Below are 25054 nucleotides of genomic sequence, written 5' to 3'. Positions count from 1 at the left end.
AGAGTCGGTCCGAAAACTTGTATTTGAGATAAACCGACGCTTTAGTGCTGCACACATCCGAAATGGTCGTGGAGAGCACGGCCGATGGTTTGCCAGGTGTCGTGTCCGTGGCGTTCTGCGTCAGTAAGGACGTGGATCAGTGCCCTGCGTTTTTCGTCGTCTTCCCTGGAGGAGGTGGTAGATCGGCGGATGTTCTCGATGTGTACGATCCGAGGTTCGACCTCGGACAGTACACGATGAAGGACATCTGCAGCTTCGTTCAGTGTATCACAATCTGCCAGGCTGGCGAGAAAGGCATCGTCGCACGGTTAAGCCGTCGGCACACGGACCGTGCATCCGAACGTTGAGCGTTGAGCGTGCCGAGTTTCTGACGTCATAGCGTGGAAGTCTTTCCGAACGTGCAGAGCAATATCTGGCTTGTCAGATATTCTGAGTGTGCGTCTGAGCGTTGACCAATAAGATGGCACACCGCCACCTACGTCAGAAGCACGCCGTCTCCCTTCAGTACAGAGTTGTGAGGCGCGATATTGGCATTCATGTCAAGCCTATATGCATATATGCCGTTTCTGAGCACCAGCAAATTGAGAATCACTGGAAAACCCGTTGTTAGTTGTGTGATTCGTTCCGATAAAATAATGAGAAATATCATTATTGTGGCAAATGAATTATTGTAACTATTTGAAGGCAGCGACACGCTGAAGATCCACCCAAAACGCAATGTTCATCGTACAATTTGTTATAATAAAATTTCAATTAATAACATAATTATCTACGATTAAGGTTTTTATCAAGGAGTAACACAATATTTTTAAGCAGTAGCAGCCTGTTGTTGGTTTAGCGCAATGGGCAGCGTTTCTGTCCGGTAAAAAGTCTATGTTGAGGCGGTGATTCGCGTCTTTACACCCCCACATTTTTTTGCCTAACATTCGCGTTTTTATTTAGTTCTGATACTTTATTATTAGTTTAATATAAATATATACTATAATATTTGATGTTATGTAAATATAAGTTCACCTTTTTTTGAGGGGATGACTTTGTTCGATTGGCTCAATTACAGGACAGCTCGCGCTACTTGTATAAAGATATTTTGCTCGTTTTTCTTTTACGCTTCGTAATTCCCATGTTGCAAAGATTCTGCTACTGGGTAGGAACAGTGATCAAGTAAGACTGACCTTGGAGTTTTACTAAAATGTGGGAATGATGAAATAATGTTTATCTTATGTGGAGAATTATTCCAAATTTGTACCGCACTGTTTGTAATGGAACTTTTGTAAGCGTGTGTCCTTATTGATTGGACATGGTACTTTCCTTTTCGTGGACGATGGGGGAAACGTGCGTTTTAATAGAGCTAACGTGGGAATTTTACGCGCGCCCGTTGAGTAAACAGTGTGATTTACGAACTAGAAACATCCTTCAAACTGCCGCTGGAGTGCGTTGTGATCGTGTATACCACGTTGGGCCCCACGTACCGTATGCACAAGTCGCATCGTTCCTGAGCGTTCAGCAGCACGTTGAACTTGGCATGATCAACGTTAACGTTCGACAGCACGGCCCGTGTGCCGACGTCTTTACTAAGAATGGCGAACTAATAACCTTGCACTTCTATTATTCCATGCCTCGACTTCCTTACAGTAACTCATCAATGATTTTACGGACGGTCGGCTCTGCTCAGGAGAGCCACCGAGATAAGGTCGAGTCAGAGGCGTCGCGACGCCGCCAGCATCGTACGGCGGCAGTCAGGGGAGGTCAGGTGGGCGACGTCGAATTTCGAGACTGTGCCACACACGCTGTCGAGAGAGAGTGGTGTCACAGATGTGTGCTTCACGGTCTGAAAAGGCCACAGGCCAGGCTCTCGCCTGACGAGTGCCGTCAGCGAGGGGGCAGGTAGTTCCTTCTCTAGATTGTCGCACAGATGACACAATGGTAGATATCGAAATAGACGACAGGGGGATAGAGAAACAATTAAACTCGCTCAAAAGAGGAAAGGCCGCTGGACCTGATGGGATAGCAGATCGATTTTACACAGAGTACGCGAAGGAACTTGCCCCCCCCCCCTTCTTGCAGCGGTGTACCGTAGGTCTCTAGAAGATCGTAGCATTCCAAAGGATTGGAAAAGGGCATAGGTCATCCCCGTTTTCAAGAAGGGACGTCGAGCAGATGAGCAAGAACTGTAGACCTATATCTCTAACGTCGATCAGTTGTAGAATTTTGGAACACATATTATGTTCGAGTATAATGACTTTTCTGGAGACTAGAAATCTGCTCTGTAGGAATCAGCATGGGTTTCGCAAAAGACGATCGTGTGAAACACAGCTCGCGCTATTTGTCCACGAGACTCAGAGGGCTATAGACACGGGTTCCCAGGTAGATGCCGTGTTTCTTGACTTCCGCAAGGCGTTTGTTGATTAAACGATTGTGGGGAACTGTATCAAAGTAAGAGCATATGGACTATCTGACCAATTGTGTGATTGGATTGAAGAGCTCCTAGATAACAGAACGCAGCATGTCATTCTCAATGGAGAGAAGTCTTCCGAAGTAAGAGTGATTTCAGGTGTGCCGCAGGGGAGTGTCGTAGGACCGTTGCTATTCACAATATACATAAATGACCTTGTGGATGACATCGGAAGTTCACTGAGGCTTTTTCCGGATCATGCTGTAGTATATCGAGAGTTTGTAACAATGCAAAATTGTACTGAAATGCAGGAGGATCTGCAGCGAATTGACGCACGGTGCAGGGAATGGCAATTGAATCTCAGTGTAGACAAGTGTAATCTGCTGTGAATACATAGAAAGAAAGATCCCTTATCATTTAGTTACAATATAGCAGGTCAGCAACTGGAAGCAGTTAATTCCATAAATTATCTGGGAGTACGCATTAGGAGTGATTTAAAATGGAATGTTCATATAAAGTTGATCGTGGGTAAAGCAGATGCCAGACTGAGATGCAGTGGAAGAATCCTAAGGAAATGCAATCCGAAAACAAAGGAAGTAGGTTACAGTACACTTGTTCGCCCACTGCTGGAATACTGCTCAGCAGTGTGGGATCCATACCAGATATGGTTGATGGAAGAGATAGAGAAGATCCAACAGGGAGCAGATTGCTTCGTTACAGGATCATTTAGTAGTCGCGAAAGCGTTACGGAGATGATAAACTCCAGTGGAAGACTCTGCAGGAGAGACGGTCAGTAACTCAGTACGGCCTTTTGTCGAAGTTTCGAGAACATACCTTCACCGAGGAGTCAAGCAGTATATTGCTCCCTCCTACGTATATCTCGCAAAGAGACCGTGAAGATAAAATCAGAGAGATTAGAGCCCACACAGACAATCCTTCTTTCCACGAACAATACGAGACTGGAATAGAGGGGAGAACCGATAGAGGTACTCAAGGTACCCTCCGCCACACACCGTCAGGTGGCTTGCGGAGCATGGATGTAGATGAGGCATGACTGGTGTACGTGGCCTGACGAGTGAGCAGTGCAAAACGCGTAACCTGGTCCGGTTCCGTAGAGCTCCGTCCAGCTGCCAATAACCACTGAGAGAGCCCCACGGGGAGTCGGTCGGCGGGGGCCACGTGTCGAGTCCCTGTCGAGCAACTGAAAAGCGGTGTGACCTCCTCGGCAAAGAATGTACGGTGTTCGTGATGGCGGCTACATCCAGACAGGGCGAGGGCACACCTCGTGCAGTGGGGAGTGGACCGAGCACGGTGCTCACGACCCGAATCACACGCCACTGTTAAGCACTAATGAAGGACTGGGTACCTTACTTCGATTGCACATAATTCATTAAGGTCAAGCCAACACATTCATTTCAAATAACATAAATGAAGTTACATTTGAATCTGTGTGACATCAAAGAGGAATTAAAAAAAAAAAATTCAATATCAGCTGATTTAGTGCGTGAAGCGCGAGTTAAGCCAATAACCAGGTAAACTAATCAATTCACCGTAATTCAAAAGAAAGAGAAAAACAAAATTGAATCAATACACCCCACTGACAAATATTCAAAAAACCATACAATACTATTGAAAAGAATACACTGAAGTGGGGAGCAGTCATTCACCTGGCAGAATACTTCGAAATGAGTTCAATAACACAGCTGTGTGTCCCAGAAAACAGCAAGACGTTAAATACACTTCATATGAGGAACAACATTAACATTACGCCACTCCTGTTGGAACTGCAGTGTCCCAAAGAAACAGTCGCTTATTCTGAAAGAACATTTTTTTTTAATATGTTAAAATTAGAGCATTAAGGAATTCAAAAAGATGTCCAATCGAAACCCCCCCCCCCCTTTCCAGTTGAGGCACAAATCTTTCCCCTTTCTAGGTCGAGGCTGAGCCAGAAACACAGAATGCCCCAAGAACACAGTTTTGCTGTGAAATCTTACAGGACGCCCGGAAGCAGTAGCAGGCAAGGGGTCGGCACCCACAAGTAACACAGGCTAAGAGTCAGGCCGGGAGCACATCCTACGAGAACTCGTCCACACTACGCTCACCACAAACTGCAGACATTCCGGCCGAACATAATCTTGCGGTGGCTGCCAGAAGGACGAAGCGACCGACGGGCCCACGCCGTGCTTCTCACACGGGCACCTCAGTTTGTACAAACACCTCGGCCGACACCCACTCCGGACTCCCCTCCCACCGCCAGGCTTGTCACAGTTTATACGAAATGCCTTCCAGGCAACCAGTAACTGCGCAAGGAGTTTCACGATTAGCAAACAGCTCCAGCGTAACAAGCATCACACGAGTAGTTACGCCCGAGCCGCCACTCCGCCAGTCACTCCGGTCGCCCCAAACCGACTGCCTCTCGCCGCCCCGCGCGCCCCAGCCGAAAACGCTAAGATGCTCATGCCCGGGGACGCGCCAAAGATAACAAGCCGATCGCTGATGATCGACCAGCGATCTAGCTCAGGGAGGTATAGGACAACCTTTGCAGGGAGCCCATTCCGGAGGAGGATGGCTACGCCAGTGGCAGTGTCGAAGGTGTAGCTGATGGGCACTGGGAAATCGGGACGAATACCTTCTGTAGGAGTGCAGTGTCGACAGCCGCAGAGTAGACGGGGCCAGTTTGTGGGGGGCTCAGATGTTGGCAAGACACGACATTGCTGATTACAGTGTCATTCAGTCGATGCAGGTGTGGATGCCCCGGCTACTGGCAGGGCGCTCCCGCTCGGACATGCCAGGTCGTATACTGTCGGGGTGGGGAAAGTGGGTGCTGCGACAAAGACTGCAGTCCTCTCGCACCGGCAACACTGGGTCACGTGTTCTGGACTGAGAGAGGATCCGACACAGGAGCGCCGCCACGTGTCACGTGACACAATACGGAAGGTCGTCATCCCACGAGGCCATCTCAAGGAAGGCGTCTACGGACGGTTTCGTCAGCATTTCTTGTGCTTCCTGGGTGATCACTGTTTCCTCATGTGTTGTTCCGAATCTGAATGTGGTCGGCTATCATCCGATACCGTATCCGACTACAGAAAGGCAGAAGATGTCCGCGGTTCGAGCCAGCACCGACTCAGAGGAAGGCCTCGGCGCTTGTTGGTGACGTCACGTCAGCTAGGCATGGCGAACGCCAGGTCTGTTGCAGGCATACTCATAATGGTGGTGTCTCCCTCTCTGACACAGGAAAATGTGAAACTATTGGCGGTAGTTGACCGACACACATTGTTCTGAGAGATCTCTGCAATCAATTAATTGAGGAATTCATTACACTTCTTAACAAATAGTGTACTCCTGAACTTAAGGATTGACATACAAAAACAACTTCATGGTCCAGCAGCAACAGAATTCGTGCTTCTTTACCTTATTTGTAAGTCTGAGGAAGTTACCTTTTTACTGGGTTGCTTTTACAAGAAACTGTGAACATATTGGTGTTCTTCTTTAGGTATCTCGGTTGACTATTGGGTGAGGACCACTGAATGTTAATGAAAAATATCTCGCGAGTGTAAACGTTGGGGGAGGGGGTGGGGGACAGAAGAAGAGGCAAAAGACAAATACTTGTCTTATCAAATAAAATTTTTTATCTTATAATGTTTCTCCTTTCAGTTGCAAGAGGGGAATATTTATCTTTTCTAATGTGCATGTTTAAAAAAGTTTAAGCTCAGCAATATTTTCGATGTATGAAGCTATTTTGTTTCCTGTTTAGAATTCCTTTCGTTGAAAACCACTGTAATATAATGACTGGAAATGTGAACTAATTCACATGTGTAAATGTCCAACTGTTGCCAGTGACGATGTCAAACGAAAATAAAGAAATAAAATAAATGGTTCAAATGGCTCTGAGCACTATGCGACTTAACTGCTGAGATCATCAGTCGCCTAGAACTTAGAACTACTTAAACCTAACTAACCTAAGCACATCACACACACCCATGCCCGAGGCAGGATTCGAACCTGCGACCGTAGCGGTCGCTCGGTTCCAGACTGTAGCGCCCAGAACCGCACGGCCACTCCGGCCGGTAAGGAATAAAAGAAACGAGATAATTTTAAGGGGGTTGGGGTAAGTATCGATAGCAAAATGGATCAAGTAAATTTAGTCACTTGAATGTAAAGTTTCCGAAGCTTGTAATGGGGCAAAGCATCTTCTCATATTGATCTACGTTTGTTTCGACAGGATTCAGTAATACGGAGCTATGATCTTGATTTGTAGCTTTACGATAGTAAGAAAATCTTTCATCTAAATAAAACTGCAGAATGCAACACAATACCAAACATTTTGTCCAAAAATAAGAGATTTATAGTGATAAGCACGGCCAGGCGTTTCTGCCTGCAACAGACGTGGCGTTCGCCGTGCCTAGCTGACGTGACGTCACCAACAAGCGCCGAGGCCTTCCTTTGAGTCAGTGTTGTTCGAACACGCTCGTTCGTCCATCACGTTCCTGAGTTTGGACAGTCCCGGCGATGCCAGGCTGGTCTCGTCGGCGTGTTGTGTTGTGGTGGGTGGCGTCGGCGAGGCCTCGGGCGTATCCTGGAGTGGCGTGTCACGGCTCTGTGCTGCTGTCGCACGGGTGACGGTCACTTCACCCAGCCATGTCCGTGTCAGACGTCGGCAAAAACATTCCCACCTGGCGCGCACACCGCCAATCCTCAAGTACGATGGAACGTGTTTCGTCACCTCAGTTACGATCTCCTGGACGCCATTTAACACGGGGTAGGTCGTATACACTACTGGCCATTAAAACTGCTACACCAAGAAGAAGTGCAGATAACAAACGGGTATTCACTGGACAAATGTATTATACTACAACTGAAATGTGATTACATTTTCACGCAATTTGAATGCATAGATCCTGAAAATTTCAGTACCCAGAACAACCACCTCCGGCAGTAATAACGGCCTTGATACGCCTTGGCATCGAGTCAAACAGAGCTTGGATGGCGCGTACAGGTACAGCTGCCCATGCAGCTTCAACACAATACCACAGTTCATCAAGAGTAGTGACTGACGTATTGTGACGAGCCAGTTGCTAGGCCACCATTGACCAGACGTATTCAATTGGTGAGAGATCTAGAGAATGTGCTGACCAGGGCAGCAGCCGAACATTTTCTGTATCCTGAAAGGCCAGTACAGGACCTGGAACATGCGGTCGTGCATTATCCTGCAGAAATGTAGGGTTTCGCAGGGATCGAATGAAGGGTAGAGTCACGGGTCGTAACACATCTGAAATGTAACGTCCACTGTTCATAGTGCAGTCAGTGCGAACAAGAGGTGATCGAGACGTGTAGCCAATGGCACCCCATACCATCACGCCGGGTGATACGCCAAGATGGCGATGACGAATATACACTTCCAATGTGCGTTCACCGCATTGTCGCCAAACACGGATGAGACCGTCATGATGCTGTACACAGAACTTTTTTGGATGAATCCAAAATGACGTTTTGCCATTCGTGCACCCAGGTTCGTCGTTGAGTACACCATCGCAGGCGCTCCTGTCTGTGATGCAGCGTCAAGGGTAACCGCAGCCATGGTCTCCGAGCTGATAGTCCGTGATACTGCAAACGTCGTCGAACTGTTCGTGCAGATGGTTGTTGTCTTGCAAATGTCCCCATCTGCTGACTCAGGGATCGAGACGTGGCTGCACGATCCGTTACAGCCATGGGGATAAGATGCCTGTCATCTCGACTGCTACTGATACGAGGCCGTTGGGATCCAGCACGGCGTTCCGTATTACCCTCCTTAACCCACCGATTCGATATTCTGCTAACAGTCATTGTACCTCGACCAACGCGAGCAGCAGTGTCTCGATACGATAAACCGCAATCGCGATAGGCTACAATCTGACCTTTATCAAAGTTGGAAAGGTAAGGGTATGCATTTCTCCTCCTTACACGAGACATCACAACAACGTTTCACCAGGAAACGCTGGTCAACTGCTGTTTGTGTATGAATTGGAAACTTTCCCTATGTCAACACGTTGTAGGTGTCGCCACTGGCGCCAACCTTGTGTGAATGCTGTGAAAAGCTAATCATTTGCATATCGAAGCATCTTCTTCCTGTCGGTTAAACTTCGCGTCTGTAGCACGTCATCTTTGTAGTGTAGCAATTTTAATGGCCTGTAGTGTATGTTTGCCACTTCTCCGCGAGATGACCCAATACGTTGCGGCAGGACCACTTCGTGAGGTACTCTGAATGGCAGCTCAAACACTGTAGCCTCATGTTCCACACTCACCGCAGCTACGTCTCCATCAGTGTGTTTAAATTTTGCTCCAGCGTCACGTCATTGGACAAGTTCAACATAAAGCGCCATGAAACGTCCCCTTTGAACAATTTATACATGACTGTGCTTAAACTGACACACAATATTTTGTTAGCGCAACGCAATCTCACTTTCAAAATTCCCTACAAAAGAATGGCCCTGACTAACATTAAACTATACGTTTCACAAATCACTTACCTCAAAAATCTTCGCTGCTCAAGCTACTGCAATACAGCGAGCGCCACTACTGCCAGCTAAATAAAAGATTCAAACTATGGAAGGCACTAACTACTGATAGGGATAGTTAGCAAATGAAAGATATTAATAGAGAACAAACAATGTATTTACCTTGATATCATCATGTATAAATATAGCAGTTCATGACAAATTACAAATCTCCGCCATCTCTCTCCCCACATCCACCACTGCTGGCGGCTCACCTCCAACTGCGCAACGCTACGCGCTGTTCACAGCCAGCTGCCTAACACTACAATGGCGAGTATTACAACAATGCAAAGCAGCCACAGACTGCACACAGCACAGCCAGTGATTTTCATACAGAGGTGGCGTTACCAATAAGAAATCCTAAACAGCTTTCTTACATAGCCCCCATGCTCCCCACAAAAATTTTACAAATTTTTTTTGGGCAGTGGCCAATAATGATTTGATAAAATTTTTCATAATTACAATAACAAAGAAATCAAATGCACACACTTATTGATACAATGTTGGTCAAAAGCTAAAATTTTCTCACAGTCCATAAAGATAGTCCTGATCATTCATCATAACAGTAATTACAGGTTTTTTTTCACAAAGTCTCATTAGTAAAAGAAATTGCACACAGAAGTAGTGGATTTCCATGCAGTCTTGAAGAAGTAGTGTTGTCCTTCCAACGGAAAGACAGTGTTGTGGCCCATTACCTGTATGCATGTCAAGAGTCAGCAGAGCAAACCCACAGCAGAGTCATTCGAAGTTTGGAAGAATATTGGTAGGTAGGTCATCACAGAGCAGACCCACTGTAGTCCTGGTAGAGATAATGGTAATGGTGGGCCATCAAAGATGCAGACCCACTGTAGTCCTTGTAGAGATGGCCAGCAGCCATCTGTTGCGATTGTGCAGGTGCACATTCACCATCAAAGAGTCTTGCGGAGAATATAGCAAGTCCATAAACCACCACTTGTGCACTCACAAAGTTTTTGGAATTGTCCTTAGAACCAGCAATGCTGTTATCCAGTCCCTTGCTGAATTATTAACACACGTGCAAACACTAACAGTCCCTACTTCTCACATATTGTCCATATACTATGACCAACAGAAACCTGTGCAGTGAAATGTAACTTACAAGTTAATAATAAGATGAACTGGTGACAATTACAATTTTATAAATTTACAACATGAAAATACAATTACAAAGGTACAAAATACATCATTAAAGAACATAATAATACAGATAACATTTGTAGTACAGGCTTTACAAAAGAATAGAAATAGACATATACATCAGTGTTACAGGAATTATGACATAAGTAAATACATAAAGATCACAAGAACTTTTGAAACATCACCTTCACATGTGAGCAACAAACCAGAATAAATAATGTCTAAGCATATTTACAAGGTAGATAACATATTATTAATGCAAATTATATTTGAGGATAACAGTATTCCTCATCATAGTGAATGTAGCTTAATATTAAAAGAAGAAAAAATTCTATGAAACTGCACAGAGACAGGAAGAAAACAAATACACAAGGGTACACAAACATATAGTGGGATAACACAAAAGGAAAGGACAGGGTTTGTTGTACTGCAGTATTTTGCAAACAAAACTTTCTTTACTTCTTGGAGATCTCCCTTCATTCATCATTATTCCCAAAAGTCCTATCTAAGCCTGCCTTCTGTATTTTGTTCACATCCTCTGTCGATAATAGTTTTTCTCCACTGTACAGTATCCTTTTTATTTTGCCAGGCCATTTTCTGATAGCTTCTCAATGCATTTCTTATAATTCATCACAACTCGTTCTCTCATATAGCCTACCCCATCTTAAGCTAACTTAAATCTACTGAGCTCAGATGCTAAACTAAGGGACGAGGCAATGCAGCAGCACAAAACAATTAACACAAGCAGCAATGACAAAAAATACAGATTGGCAAAGCTAGCAGCAGCAAATGTAATAACTTATATCAAAACATGACATAGCTCAAGCAGAAAAAAATATTACACTAAAAATGGCCATGTCTAATACCTATGTCACATCTTAACACTAGAGTGATGCATCACAATTTATTCTACAAAAGAAATTACCAAGTACTTGAAAAGAAAATTATGAATGCAGTTCCTGTGAAGGTAAATGTCGCTTTGTGCTCCCTCATTTTTTGAAAAAAAATTATTATATACTCGATCTGTAGACAGAAAATATTTATATTAGTACATCTATAAAATTTTATTTTAACCAATGCTGCAGTGCAGCTACAAACTAGATATCAAATGAAATAAGCAACTATGTACAAAGCAAAGCGTAAGAACATCGTTCAATAGTCATGTGGCATTTCATAAGTAGTAAAAAAATCTCTCATCTAGAAAGACAGTAGTCATAGTCAGGTGTGTAGACAAACTATTTCTTGTCATTTCATTAGGCATTTCAGTAAATATCAGAAAGTACGATATGTTTCCAAGTAATTAGCGTGTCGGATTTGCGATGCTTTCTCTAAAGGAATGACAATGGCCAGGATAATGGCCTCCCCCTTTTTTTTTTTTTTTTTTCTTTTTTTTTTTTTTTTTTTTCTTCCTGTGCTCTGAAAGGCACGCGCTAATGGCTTTTTCTCCAGGCGTCTGACACAGCTGGGTGCCCACGACGCATTACGTGCAGGTGGTCACTTAATTTTCTTACGGAAATATTTACGACAACAGTTTCCGCTACAGTGACAGTCTCACATAAAAATATTTCACAGGTCAAGAATTTGCGTTACAAATCTGTAGAAACAAAATGCTATTGATATAACAGTGCCCAAAAAAATTTCCGTCTGCATTGTAATACATTTACGAATATACACACACATTTCATAACTCTTAAAGTACGTTTCTTGGTTTCCAACATCCTTTTCATAAATCAGAGTCCTTAAACACTACTCATTATTCCTTACCTCATTATACATATACATATTCGTCGACACTTCTTCAATATTTCATCATGAGAAATACGTAGCATAATAAACATTCCTCAACAACATAATACACATCGTCATCGTAATAATAACATCATAACACTTCAGTCAAATCTCAAAATCGTCGTAACTTCCTCCAATAATTTCTAAGCCTAAAAAAATTCTCTGCTCATTTCAAAAGTGTCAGCTGCCTCAAACGTACTTTAAAAATCATGATCTCATACCAAATACATCATTCAAATCTCTCATAGTATCACAATGATTCCGAAAAAATATGAACAGTTTACAAAGTACAGACAAAATACAGTTTCATAAGTGTGAAGTTATCCAACTGTGTAATTACGTAAACATCTGTCACTGATATAGTAAAAAAAGTTTCTTTCTCTGTTAAATGATCAGATAGCTGTGTAATTTGAGTGTTAGAAAAATATGGTACCGATGTGTAAAGTTGTATAAGCAAATACCATATTAGCTAGGGCTCCTTGTGCTTGCCAAACACATGGTACACAAAGTAAGCGTGTACCCCCCTGAGGATAAATGTAATTATACTCCCAGGTGTTACATTTCATTCCATTGCGGTAATTTGTATCACGGAAAACTTTCTTTGTAATTAAAAAAATCTTTAAAAATAAGTGTTTTAAGTATAAGATTAATCACTCAAATGCGTGTACTGTAGCGCTAAACTGTGCATCTTGTCGCAGCATAATCTCTGTGGAAGTGTCGTAGTTATCGTCCTCCGAAAGCTAAGTTCTGCAGAAGTCAATGTACTTACCACATGATAAACAAAAGTGAAATGCTTTGCGTATAGATGTCGTAGTTATTATGCTTATTGGCATGATGAAGAAAGTACTGTACAGTAACGTAATGTTGTGCCACGAAAAAGGCTGTCTCATTGTTGCTATACCACAAAAGTTACTACTAAAACATGTTTTTCTTCCTAGAAGAATTCAGAAAACTGTGCAGATATAAAACAGATACACTGCAAAAGCAACATTGTAAATTGTCACTCATTAGTAGCGTCGTGATAACATCGTGTAGCTGTCACATAAACTAACCACTGTGTCCTCTGGTATCTCACAGAAAGTACTTTAAACCCAGAATGTATTTTCAAATAAACCAAAATATTGCATTAAAATCTCATTAGCAGTACTGGTAAATGTTCTAAGTATGTGAGCCTTATAGTCGTTACGTAATCGTGCAACAAACAAGCAAGAATGTACACACACAATAACACTGTGACGTCTGTTCACTATAACAATGCATTCGTCGTTTCTGTTTAAATAAGTTCTCTTGGTTCTTGATTGGATATTTAGCTTCAAACATTGTTGTATGTTAACAGATTCTAAGTCTGACAAAGCATATTTGTAAAGCAGATTATCTTTCAATAATCGGTTTTACATGTGAAATGTGGTACAATCTTTTACTCTTCAAAGTACTCAGAATTTCAGCTTGAACGCAATTATCATGCAGTATACGTCGGTAAAGAATACTGGAATTTTTCACAGGGTTAGCGTCAATGTTATTTTTCTCTGAGCCAGCCGGCGCACGTGGGTGCCTGCGGCGCGAGTCATTGTCTGTCTCTTTGTTGCCGTGCGTTGTTATTGGGATTAGGAGACCTAACTTCTACAAATTCACCGTGACGAGAGGGCCCTGCTCTGTTTGAATCCCGCCAGTTCTGATGCAATTCAGGTCTGTCGTTACGATCATATCGTCTGTCGTCATGTCGGTAGATGCCATAGTTTCTTTCTTGTCAGTCACATGGTGGAGAATTTCTCCTTGAATCGTAACTGCGCGCTGATCCGTTGCGTCTAAAGTTATTCTGTCTCCCTTGATAGTATTTATTTTGGTTCCCATATTGTCTGTTTCTCTTATTGTCTCTGTGATAGTCATTACCACGGAGAGGTGATCTTTCCCTGTAGTTATTACTACTCTGCCAACGGTTGTCATACGGGTGGTGTCTGTTTTGGTCATGATTTGTGTTGTGATAATAGCCTTGTCGCGTCCAGTTATCATTTCTGTCGTCACGGAATTGTGACAGATGTGACCTGTAGTGATTGTTTTCCTGTTTTCGCATCCCGCGACGGTATGTGTGAATTTCCAGTTCTTGTAACAGTCCCTGAAATGCTTCAATGTCGTCTTTGCAACGTCCTGCTAAAATAATATGTCGTAAATGTTCAGGCAATTTGAGTAAGCAAACGCGGATGAGTTCTGAGGGGCTGTATGGGTTTGAAAGATATTGATTCTTATGCAACATGTCTTCAAAATATTTCATAAGACTGGAAAATTCAGATTGTTCGAAACGTTTCATCATTATGATGCTATGTTTTACACGGTCTTGTGTGGCTTGAGACCAATATGCTGAGAGGAAGGCATGGTAAAACTCTCCTTCACTGTGGCAATCGTGAATTACCGATCGCATTCTTACAGCTGGTTCATTCTCCAAGTAGCCACACATAAATTCTAATCTGTGTTCTAACGACCAGTTGGGAGGAAAACAATGCGAGAATTGATGGAGCCATGCTTGTGGATGAATGTCGTTGCCAGAATTCTTAAATGTTTTGAATTTACGTGTAGTAATGAACAGCTTATAGTCAAAATCATCATGTCGGCGAGTCGCATATCGGTCATTGTTAGGTCGTGTCGGCCGTTCCATCTCAAAATTCGGTGCACATTGCCAATTTCTTTCATAACTTCCGAAATGCCCTGTGTTATTATTTTGTGGCTGTTCCGTATTTCTGTGTCCCTCTTCCCGTATTGGGGCGCGAGTATCCTCTGAAGTACGTAATTCTTGTATTAACTGTGTCAGCTGATCTTGTACTTCCCGGATTTCTCTTTAGTGTTGCGTATTAATCTGATTCTGATTTTGTTTGAATTTCCTAATTTGTTCGCACTCTTCAGTGTCAGTGAAGGCTACAGGTGTTGTGTCATTCAGATCATCATCTACCTTTGTAGATAAGTTAGTGAACTGATCTGAAAGTTCGGCTACTTTATCCGATAGTGTACTTATTTCCTCAGTGTGTTTTTCTGAACCAAGTTTCAGAGTATCTACTGTGTCCTTTAAGTTTTCCTGAGTTATTGCAAGTTGCTTAACCGAATCGGTAGATGCAACTGAGTCAATTTTAGCCCACAAGGTCTCATGATTTTCATGAACAATGGCTTGCAGTTCTTTTATGGCTGCTTCGTGATTCTGTAATGCATTTTCATGCCGCGAAAAAATAGGTTGAAAATGCTCGCAAATTTGTGTTTTTACGTCATTACAGACTTCTTGACATTTCGATTCAATGTTATGTAACTCAGTAGTTAAATCTTCACGTGTTTGTTCAAGCGTGGTGTGAAGATTTTGTTCCATTGCGTCTAACTGTTGCTGTGTTTGTCTCTGGTGTTGTTCCATTGTGTCTAACTTTTTAAGATTTTGTTCCACTGTGTCTAACTTTTTAAGATTTTGTCCCATTTGTCTCTGATTTTGTTCCATTTGTTGCATTAATTGCAATAATAATGTATTAGTGTCTGGAATCTGTTTCTCTACGCTTTTCGGCAGTGCATTTGCACCGGCAACATTCACATTTTGACAAGCACAAAATGTGTCTTGACTTATTTGAGAAAACGGTGATGACCCAAAACCTGAATCTACAGTATTTGCGATATTGTGTTCTGTCATTCCCGATTCCTGAGGCGAGCTGTTGCCAACCAATCGATCGATAACGCTTCCCTGTTCACTACCTGTTTCACTGTCTACACCATTGTTTGCCGCCCGCTCCATTTCCCTATGCGCAATTACCAAATTACTACTTTGAACTTTAGTTAATTCATTACTCTGCGGCGCTAACACACTGCCTTCGTCTTCACTGTCATTTCTCAGTTTACTTTGGAGCCTAGTATTACGTTTTTCACACGCCATAATTGTCACAATATTTCACACGATAACACAGAAAAGCACAATTTGAAGAGCAAAATAAAATAACATAGCAATGGAAATAATGTCTACTTAATTGCCAGCGCAGCTTCGAAATACTTGGTGCAAATCTACATGCATGCCACAACTGTTTTACTGTACAACAATGAAAGGCTACAACTACAAAGGAGATTCTCTCTACAATTACGCGCTAGCAATAAACAAAATCTACACTAATTACACAAACTACAAGAAAAATCAGAAGATTCCAGTGAGGTATCCTGGCAGGGTCGCCATATGAAACGTCCCCTTTGAACAATTTATACATGACTGTGCTTAAACTGACACACAATATTTTGTTAGCGCAACGCAATCTGACTTTCAAAATTCCCTACAAAAGAATGAATGGCCCTGACTAACATTAAACTATACGTTTCACAAATCACTTACCTCAAAAATCTTCGCTGCTCAAGCTACTGCAATACAGCGAGCGCCACTACTGCCAGCTAAATAAAAGATTCAAACTATGGAAGGCACTAACTACTGATAGGGATAGTTAGCAAATGAAAGATATTAATAGAGAACAAACAATGTATTTACCTTGATATCATCATGTATAAATATAGCAGTTCATGACAAATTACAAATCTCCGCCATCTCTCTCCCCACATCCACCACTGCTGGCGGCTCACCTCCAACTGCGCAACGCTACGCGCTGTTCACAGCCAGCTGCCTAACACTACAATGGCGAGTATTACAACAATGCAAAGCAGCCACAGACTGCACACAGCACAGCCAGTGATTTTCATACAGAGGTGGCGTTACCAATAAGAAATCCTAAACAGCTTTCTTACAGCCTAAGTCGACGTCTTGACGTGTACAGCACTTCCCGCGATGGAAAAGTTTATTACAGTCACGTCCAGGGGGATCAAACGCAGATCCTCTCGTATGAACTGTTCAGGTTCAGAGGCTCTCGGTCGTGGATGTTCCGCCTCGATCGTTACCCGTCGATAAGAGTGCGGCATGAGGTACGCTGGTTATTAGGGGACTACACATACACAAACAGGCCTACCGCGACGCGGAAGTGAACAGCTCCTAGAGGGCAGCGGTGGCCGGCGCGTGGAGGTAGCTCCGCACGCTGCCGCGGCTTACAAGGGGGGCCGCGACCTTTGGACTCCGGAGTTACTGCAAACTTCGTACAATGTACTCCATGAGGACAACAAAATGTGTAAGCAGTAGCGCGCACTTCTCAAGCGTTACTCAGAAAAATCGCAAGATAATTTCGGTCATCGAATATATATCTGTGCATGGCTATTTTAACCATGAAGCGGCTGCAGCCGAGTGGTGACGGCACGGTAGCTCAGCGTGTTCGGTCAGAGCGTTAGCTACCATTTATAATAAAATAGATGAGCGAACAAACTGAACCGGTGTCATCGGACGTCCGTCCTGAACAAATTCAGCGAACAATAGAGAACAATTTTTTTTTATATGTATTTGGCTTTCAAGCCGCTGGATCGCTGGATCGAGTTCAGTTCGTCAGCTTTGTTTTTTTTTTTTAATTTTCAATACAGTCATTTTCTTTACTATTTATATTACAATTGATATAATGGGAAAAATACGTGTAATCGGATGTACTTTTTAAATTTAAAGTGTTATTTGGCAGTCTACTAATTTTTATTGTTGTATACATAGTTCCGTGTAGTCGGCGCGTACACAACTTTCCCACCAGAGCGCGCCCCGCTAAGCACAACAGCGCAGGCGCAGTGCTCGTCCATCTCCGCACTACGAGATGGCGCTGCCTTAGAGACGGACCAAATTCTGTTTCCGCCAATCCGCGTATTAATATGTAATGCAGCCAATGAGATTTCTGCTAATGTAGGACCTTTTCTCCTCACGGATCACACTTGCGCAGTGATTACCTGAACGCATGAGGTATTATAACGGGTGTACAGACCTCCAATTAGTCAGTCTGCATTTATCTGCACCTGTCTGTACCAGTCTACATTAGTCTATACCAGTCTATAGTCAAGTTTCAGTCTGCGCCTAATAAGATTACCATATTCCTGTACATAGTCAATAATATAAATGTATAGACACTTTGTCAAGTATCAGAGATATGTGAGAATAAGATTAACGTACCCAGGCAAAAGGAACTTCAGATTGTCAATTGTAAATAGCATCAAGAATCAAGTTACATAATGTTTATGTTTGTTCTTATTTTAATAAATGTGTGTGAAAATTAATCAAGTTCTGTTTAAAGTTGGTCACCGTCAATCTGCTACTCTAAGCGTGCAAGTGGCATTTCTATCGTCTCACCTAACATCAGAAGATAAACACGCCACGATAAGACCACGAGACATATTGCTGACACTCGCCTACTTCGTTAGAGTGACAAGTCAAATAATCTGATGGTGTGTGTACCGAAGGTCTTACAGTACACACACCAAATTTATTATCATAAATAATATAATATTCATAACTATCGACTAGTAAACGACCAAATGCATAAAGTGATACTGAAAATGTATGCTTGTCTGTGTCTTCAAAACTGTTCGTATTTAATCGAAGGAGAACGAGAACTTGCTTCTCGATAATGCCTAACGCAGTATTACCTTAAAAATCGGTGCTGATAATTGGTTATGCAGTGTTTGCTTCCGAACTATCGTCCGAAAGAGAGGTTTTTGAAAATGTTAATGAGGTTTGTTTTTCCACAGAAAACGTCAAAAGACCTTGGGTATGCGAAAACATAGCATTTATTCAATGGAGCTGGTGCCGTTTAACTTTATGTTTTCCGTGTTTTTACGAAAAATACCATCCTGCAACTTGTAATGTCGAAAGTCGTCTGTGCCGGTCAAAACTTGGAGGTAACAAGTCGTTCCGGGATACTTCAAGGCATAAGGGATTTCTCAAATAACGGACAAGCATACATTGTCAGTACCACTTTATGCGTTTGGTCGTTTACTAGTCGATAGTTATGAATATTACATTATTTGTGATAATAAAAATTAGTAGACTGCCAAATAACATTGTAAATTTAATAAAATTTCATCCGATTACACGTACTTTCACCATTATATCAGTTGTAATATAAATAATAAAGAAAATGACAGTGTAGAAAAAAAAAGACTGACGAACGCAACTCGATCCAGCGACTTGAACGCCAAACGGTTTTTTTTTTTTTTAACATTTTGTTCGTTGAATTTGTTCATGGCGGATGCCCGATGACACCGGTTCAGGTTGTTCGATGATCCGTTCGCTCATTTTTTTTTTTTTTGTGAAGGGTAACTAACGCTCTGACCGAACGCGTTTTTATTTATTTATTTTATTTTTTTTTTTAATCTCAATTTTTTTCGCTTTCGTTCGTTGCATCAGCTCGGGACGGACGTCGTAAGATAGCCGTTAAGTTCGTCGTTGATCGATTTACTCTGTTTTTTTATTACAGAAGGCTGCTAAACGCCCTGACCGAACACGCTGCGTTACCGTGCCGGCTTTACTCGGCTGCAGCCGCTTCATGGTTAAAATGGCCACGCACAGATATATATATTCGACGACCGAAATTATCTTGCGATTTTCTCAGTAACGCTTGAGAAGTACGCGCTACTGCTTACACATGTTGTTGTCCTCGTGGAGTACTACTACCAGTGTAGGAAGTCTGCAGTAAATCCGCGTTCCAAACGTCGTGGCCTCCCCTTGTTAGAGCCGACAGAGAACGTCTGATTGTACATACAGGGGAGAGGCAAAATAACGTGAACAGTGGTAGTAACGGGGTGGTTGTGTTTGACGGTCAACAACGCAGGCAAGGCACGCGTCGCGCTGGGCTGTGTATTCAGTTGGGACGAAGCGCCAGTGCAGGTTGTTTACGAGTAGTGCACACTTCGTATTTGCATTCAGAGGCCGAAGTCGACGTGCAATGCCACAGTTACAGAGAGGGCAGATTGTGGGGGCCCGATTAGCTTGGGCATCAGTAACTAAGACAGCCAACTTACTGAATGTTTCAGGAGCAACTTTTTCAACAGTCATGACAGCCCCCACAAAATATGGAAAGACATCATCGTGTAAACGTAATAGTAGGCGCAAATCAAAACCAAATGACAGAGATCGTCGTACGCTAACACGAATTGCGTCAAAACAATACAAAACTATGGGGGCTAAAGTGACATCAGAGCTCAATAGCCATCTTCGAGACTCCGTATCTATTGACAGTGTTCGCCGAGAACAAGCTGCTGTACCGAAACAACTGGTGACGACAACCGACGCAAAGCAGCGTAAAATGTGGTGTCAGGAGCATAAATCCTGGATGAATGATCAGTGGAAAAACATCGTATGGTCCGACGAGTCGAAGTTATCGTTATTTCCGACATCGGGCCCGGTTTACATCTAGAGAACGCCAAAAGAAGCCTAAAATCCTGATCGCCTGATTCCAACGTTTAAGCACGCAGGTGGAAGTGTGACGGTGTGGGCAGCCATATCGTGGTATTCTGCTGGTCCCATCATTATTCTCAAACGCCAACGATTATCTGAACATTTTAGGTGATCAGGCGCACCCCACGACTCAAATGTTGTTCCCCTACAATTATGTCACATTTCAGGACGATAACGCACCCATTCAGACAGCCGGGACAGCATGCGACTGAACGGCAGCGTCAACTCTGGCCAGCGCAGTCCCCGGACTCGAACATTATGGAACCCTTGTGGGCGGTATTGGAGCGCAGACTCCGGAGCAGATTTCCGCCTCCCTCCTCACTACAGGAGTTAGAAGAGGTTCTGTTCGAAGAGTGGCGAAACATTCCACTGGATACTATACAGTCATTATATGCCAGTACTCCAAGAAGAATCGCTGCTCTATTACGGGCGAATGGTGGTCCAACCCCCTAATTAATAAACCATTCCCAAGTAAGTACAGGTGTTCACATTGTTTTGTCTATGCCATGTACATTTGTGTTTTTATTATCGTGCTGGCGAAAAGCAGTTGGTTCTGAGAGCTTTTCCACCCGAGAGGAACTGATGCAATTTCAACCAAACTTCGTACACATATCCCTTACAGTGGAGGCAACGATCGCTATTGGGATAAGAACCACCTGCCTATCGTAGTTCCGGAGGTACGACATCATAAGCACCGAAATGCGTCAAAAGCTGCCGCATTGCACATGACGTTTAAATTTATTACTTCTTTATTGCTAACGGTATTCGCAATACATTTTGCAGACAATATCCACATATGTCGCTGAACGTACCTACAAAATTACGCCATTGAATGACATACAGATGAGGAACTAACGCCATAAACACTGAGATGAGTGAAAAACAGCCGCATCATGCGTGATATTTAAATTTATTACTTCTTTGTGTAAACTGAAGATGGAGGGGAGAGAGAGGGATGGAAAGAGGAGGAACTGTCCATATTAGTTACATTGGGACTTTGGTGCGGAATCAGCGGCGATGAGTCGAAATGTTCGACTACCGCGATTCGAACCCGTGACCCCCTGCAGCTGCGCCATCCGCACGCAGCTCGCTCCCCCCCCCCCCCCCCTGTCCTCTCACGCACCTGTCCGCAGCCCCCCTCTCAAGGCGGGAAGTAGCTGCGCATCCGCACGCACACTTGTGGCTTCACTCATCATTCAGAACACTCAGTCATAACAATAACTAGCACTAATATAATATTACGTCTTTGCTGCTAAATCAGTTCATCATACTTCCTGGACATGTAACTAGAAATATTTCTTCTAATCAAGTTCTGAGTTAAATAAACCTTACAGAAGATTTGGATGTTGCATTATGCGTATTTCTTTGTACAAATATTTCATAACTTCAACGGTGTTTTCACGGATACATCGAAATGAATTTTTTTTTTCATTACACCACAAACAGAGTTCATTTTTTCTTTTCGTTCGTAATACGAAATTGGCAAAATTAATACGCATGTAATGGTGGATTTGTCTCTTAATGCATAATAATGCCTGATACTGTTGTAACAGGAGAATGTAAGCCACGTACAGAGAATCAAATCATGAAAAGAGAAGCTCTTTGGACGTCACTCGTTACAAAGGACAATTATTTTAAACACGATTGGCACAAGTTCGTAATGACATATTCACTTCACTGATCTTGTCTCAGTCGATGGCTCGCTGATGATTAAAATTGAACTCGCAACTGAAATTCTTGCCACAGGTTTGACAGCTAAACGCGAAACATCCCTGTCGCTTTAAGGCGCGTTTACGTTGAGCTCAGAACATGTTTTTGTTCGGAACATCGTGTGCAACTTGTTCCCTCAACATGTTGGCAACGTAGTTCGTTGTTCGCATTCCCGTTTACACTAGCCAGCAACATTTCTACGTATTCGCGTAGTCTGCTGCGGTGAACTGACAGGTTACTTTGTGTATTCACATCAAGAGATACTCTATGTCAAGTGAAGAGGAAGAGTTAATGACATTTGGTGCTGCATTAATAATACTTAACGAAATAAACAGAAACGATGTAGTCGTCGTCGGTGGAACAAAACATACTATAGAAGACGTGGCGGGAATGACATGCTTTGTGAGCTGAATTTGAAGACGGTTCTGGCTTTCGCAACTTCAGTAGGATGTCGCCGCCAGATTTTGAAATGTTGTTGAATATTATAGAACCAGTTGTTTCAAAGAAAGTCCCAAATTTCAGAAAAGCAATCCCTGTGAACCAAAGACTTGTTGTTACTCTTCGTTTTCTGGCATCAGGAGACTCCTATCAAAGCCAGGCATATCTCATATCTCAAATAGTTCCAAATGGTTCCATATCATCCAGAAAACGTAAACATTTAAATCCAAACCACTTCGTTTCGTAAAGTGTGTCAGTACCACATCCACATTTTTTACTTTCCTCTACTTTTCGTTTTTCTCGTCGGTACTGAGACAAGAGAGATTTATTTTTTTGTCCACGTCACTGCTGCAGGTTCCAAGCGCCGCAGCAACCTTTTGTAAAGAATCATGTTTGATTTCAGTATTTTTGTAACCTGCGCAGCTCAGCTGCACTCCTCAGAGCGACAGCAGCTGGAAAATTTTGTCTCGTGACCACTCCATTTCAGATAAAAATGAAGGCACATAAAATAAACGCACCACTACCCTCCAGCAAAACAAACACCAAAACACTCACTCAGAGCAAACGAACACTAGCGCTGCGTAGCGGAATTTACTGGTAGCAGGCCACCAACAACGTTTGTTTGATCTCAACCGACACAGCCGGGGAACACTGATTTTATGTTGCGAACATGTTGCGAACATCGGTAGTCCATTACTAGCCACGAACAATGTTGGGAACGCGCCTTTAGACACTGCGCGATATCGGCGATATCGTCAAGTTTCTCTCGGTGAGCGCTCAAACGCGCCCCCCGCATATTTTCGTTGTGTTTGTATCCACCTCTACATTCTGTGCACTCAAACTGAAATGATTATTCTTGTCGAATAGACACCACCCCCCGAATGCAACATCGGAAAGCCAACGACACTTGTCTCTTCACCAACTGGAAACGCACGAAGACTAAATTCCCTGTTTGACGTGCATCTCCGGTGGAGCAATGGCGGGCAGAATTGCCGCGTCGCTCTCCCCGGGTAGCGTGCGTCACAGAACACCAAAAAATGAGCATTGCAAGACCCGTGCAAAGACCCCCGTACACGATCGCACAATTTGTCAAACTCCACTATGTTCGCCAAACATTTGAGCCTGTACGGTGCTATTTGACGTGTTTGTCGAGCATTTTCGTGTTTGACATGTTTCCGAGAAATTTTGACTGACGGAAAATTTGACAAGATGGCGGACGTTTTGTCGATGTTTCGCCGCATTTTTTTTTAGTAGTGAACTGTTTTATTACAGTTTGTCGCACTGTGTCGTGAGTTTCCACAACTATGGAAACAAACAAAATAGCACTGACAATTACCAAAATAGTAGATGATATGTCTGCGTAAGCAGAAGAAAGTAACGATCAAAGTCCGAAAACAATTTACTGGACTGTTCAATTAACCAAAACAAATTCTCCAAGTATAACACCACACAAAACAGTGATCCGTCTTCGAATCACAACTACATACAAGAATAATATAGAAAACAAACTTACTAGTCTCCGCCAGAGACTTCTCCGACATACCGAGCCTAATCCAGAGATTAGCGAGAAGATCCAAGCCGGGCTGCCGGGGCGGCAGCTATCCACGTCTGCTGGCGGTCGATGACCTGCCGATGTGCGGCCGAGCGCCGGCCTTTATAGCGCTTCGGCGGATGTGTACCTCGGAACTATCTTCCATCAAGTTGTTTTAACGTGTGAGAAGAGTTCCGGGATCCTTATGTTTATGAGGGCCGGTAGTGGCCCCTGGTGGCCGCTGGTGTCTTTGCTGTGTTGTTGTTGTTGTTGTCGTTCTTGTGGCCGTTCATCAATATTGCCCGTCGGTTGTGTAGTGCTTCGGTGTGCCTGTGAAGCGGACAACCCGCGGCTGCAGGCTGTCAGTTTGGTTGCTGATACTCTAGACGCCGTGATGTCTGGTGGAGAAAGCCACAGCAGTAGAGGTACCACATCTTTCCCAGCCATATGCAGGAAGAGATTATGAGCAAAATCAACAATTTCCACGTAACATACAAGCGGAAGTGCCATAAAGTAAAAGAAATCGAAGGTCTCCAGTTGTTCTACAGACGATGTGGGCTACATGTTCCGACACTGTTGCATTTTAATGAACTGTCATTAGAGGACCAAGAAGAAAAGAATACATTTTCGTATACGTCTGCCTTCATTTTCAATATGAGGACTAAGTGACTCTAAACAAGTTATTAAACATTTCACTATCCCTACGCAGGAAGTTGAGGTGATCAAGTTTTCTGTTTAAGAACAAATCATTTATAATACATATACTTGACATTATCATGTTGGTGAACAATCTAGAATAATATAGGAACAGAAGTTGAACTTCAAACAGCCAAGAGCGCTATCGTACTGCATTTATTGTAATGATCAGTTTCAGCAGACTAAGTTGCCATCATCAGATCTCCTGCAGTACCTTTCACTGAATCTTTATCAAATGCATACTACATTGTTACAGAAAATTTTAAAGCTGGGACAACCGCAGCTAAAATTATACATGACTGCTTGGCAATTCAAACAGTGAGCAGTATACCGGGATGGCAGCCATTGCACACGCTTCTACAGACGGGATGCTCGCAGATTACCTTCTCAGCTGGTATGTTGGTGGCAGAAACACACGGGCGTGTCGGCTTTTGTGACTAACATCTGTGAGGGGCATTCTGTTGCTTGACATGGGCCGACAAGAGCGTATTTTAATTGGA

General features: G+C 43.1%; 1 protein-coding gene across 3 annotated transcripts in view; it reads right to left on the bottom strand.

Annotated features, from left to right (window-relative positions):
* LOC124615385 overlaps positions 1 to 25054 on the bottom strand; it is a 251077-nt gene that overhangs the window by 159401 nt on the left and 66622 nt on the right. The window lies entirely within an intron of this gene.

This window comes from Schistocerca americana, chromosome 5 (assembly GCF_021461395.2).
Source record: "Schistocerca americana isolate TAMUIC-IGC-003095 chromosome 5, iqSchAmer2.1, whole genome shotgun sequence".
NCBI classification, from domain to species: Eukaryota; Metazoa; Arthropoda; class Insecta; order Orthoptera; family Acrididae; genus Schistocerca; species Schistocerca americana.
This window is presented reverse-complemented; position numbering and strand designations above follow the sequence as displayed.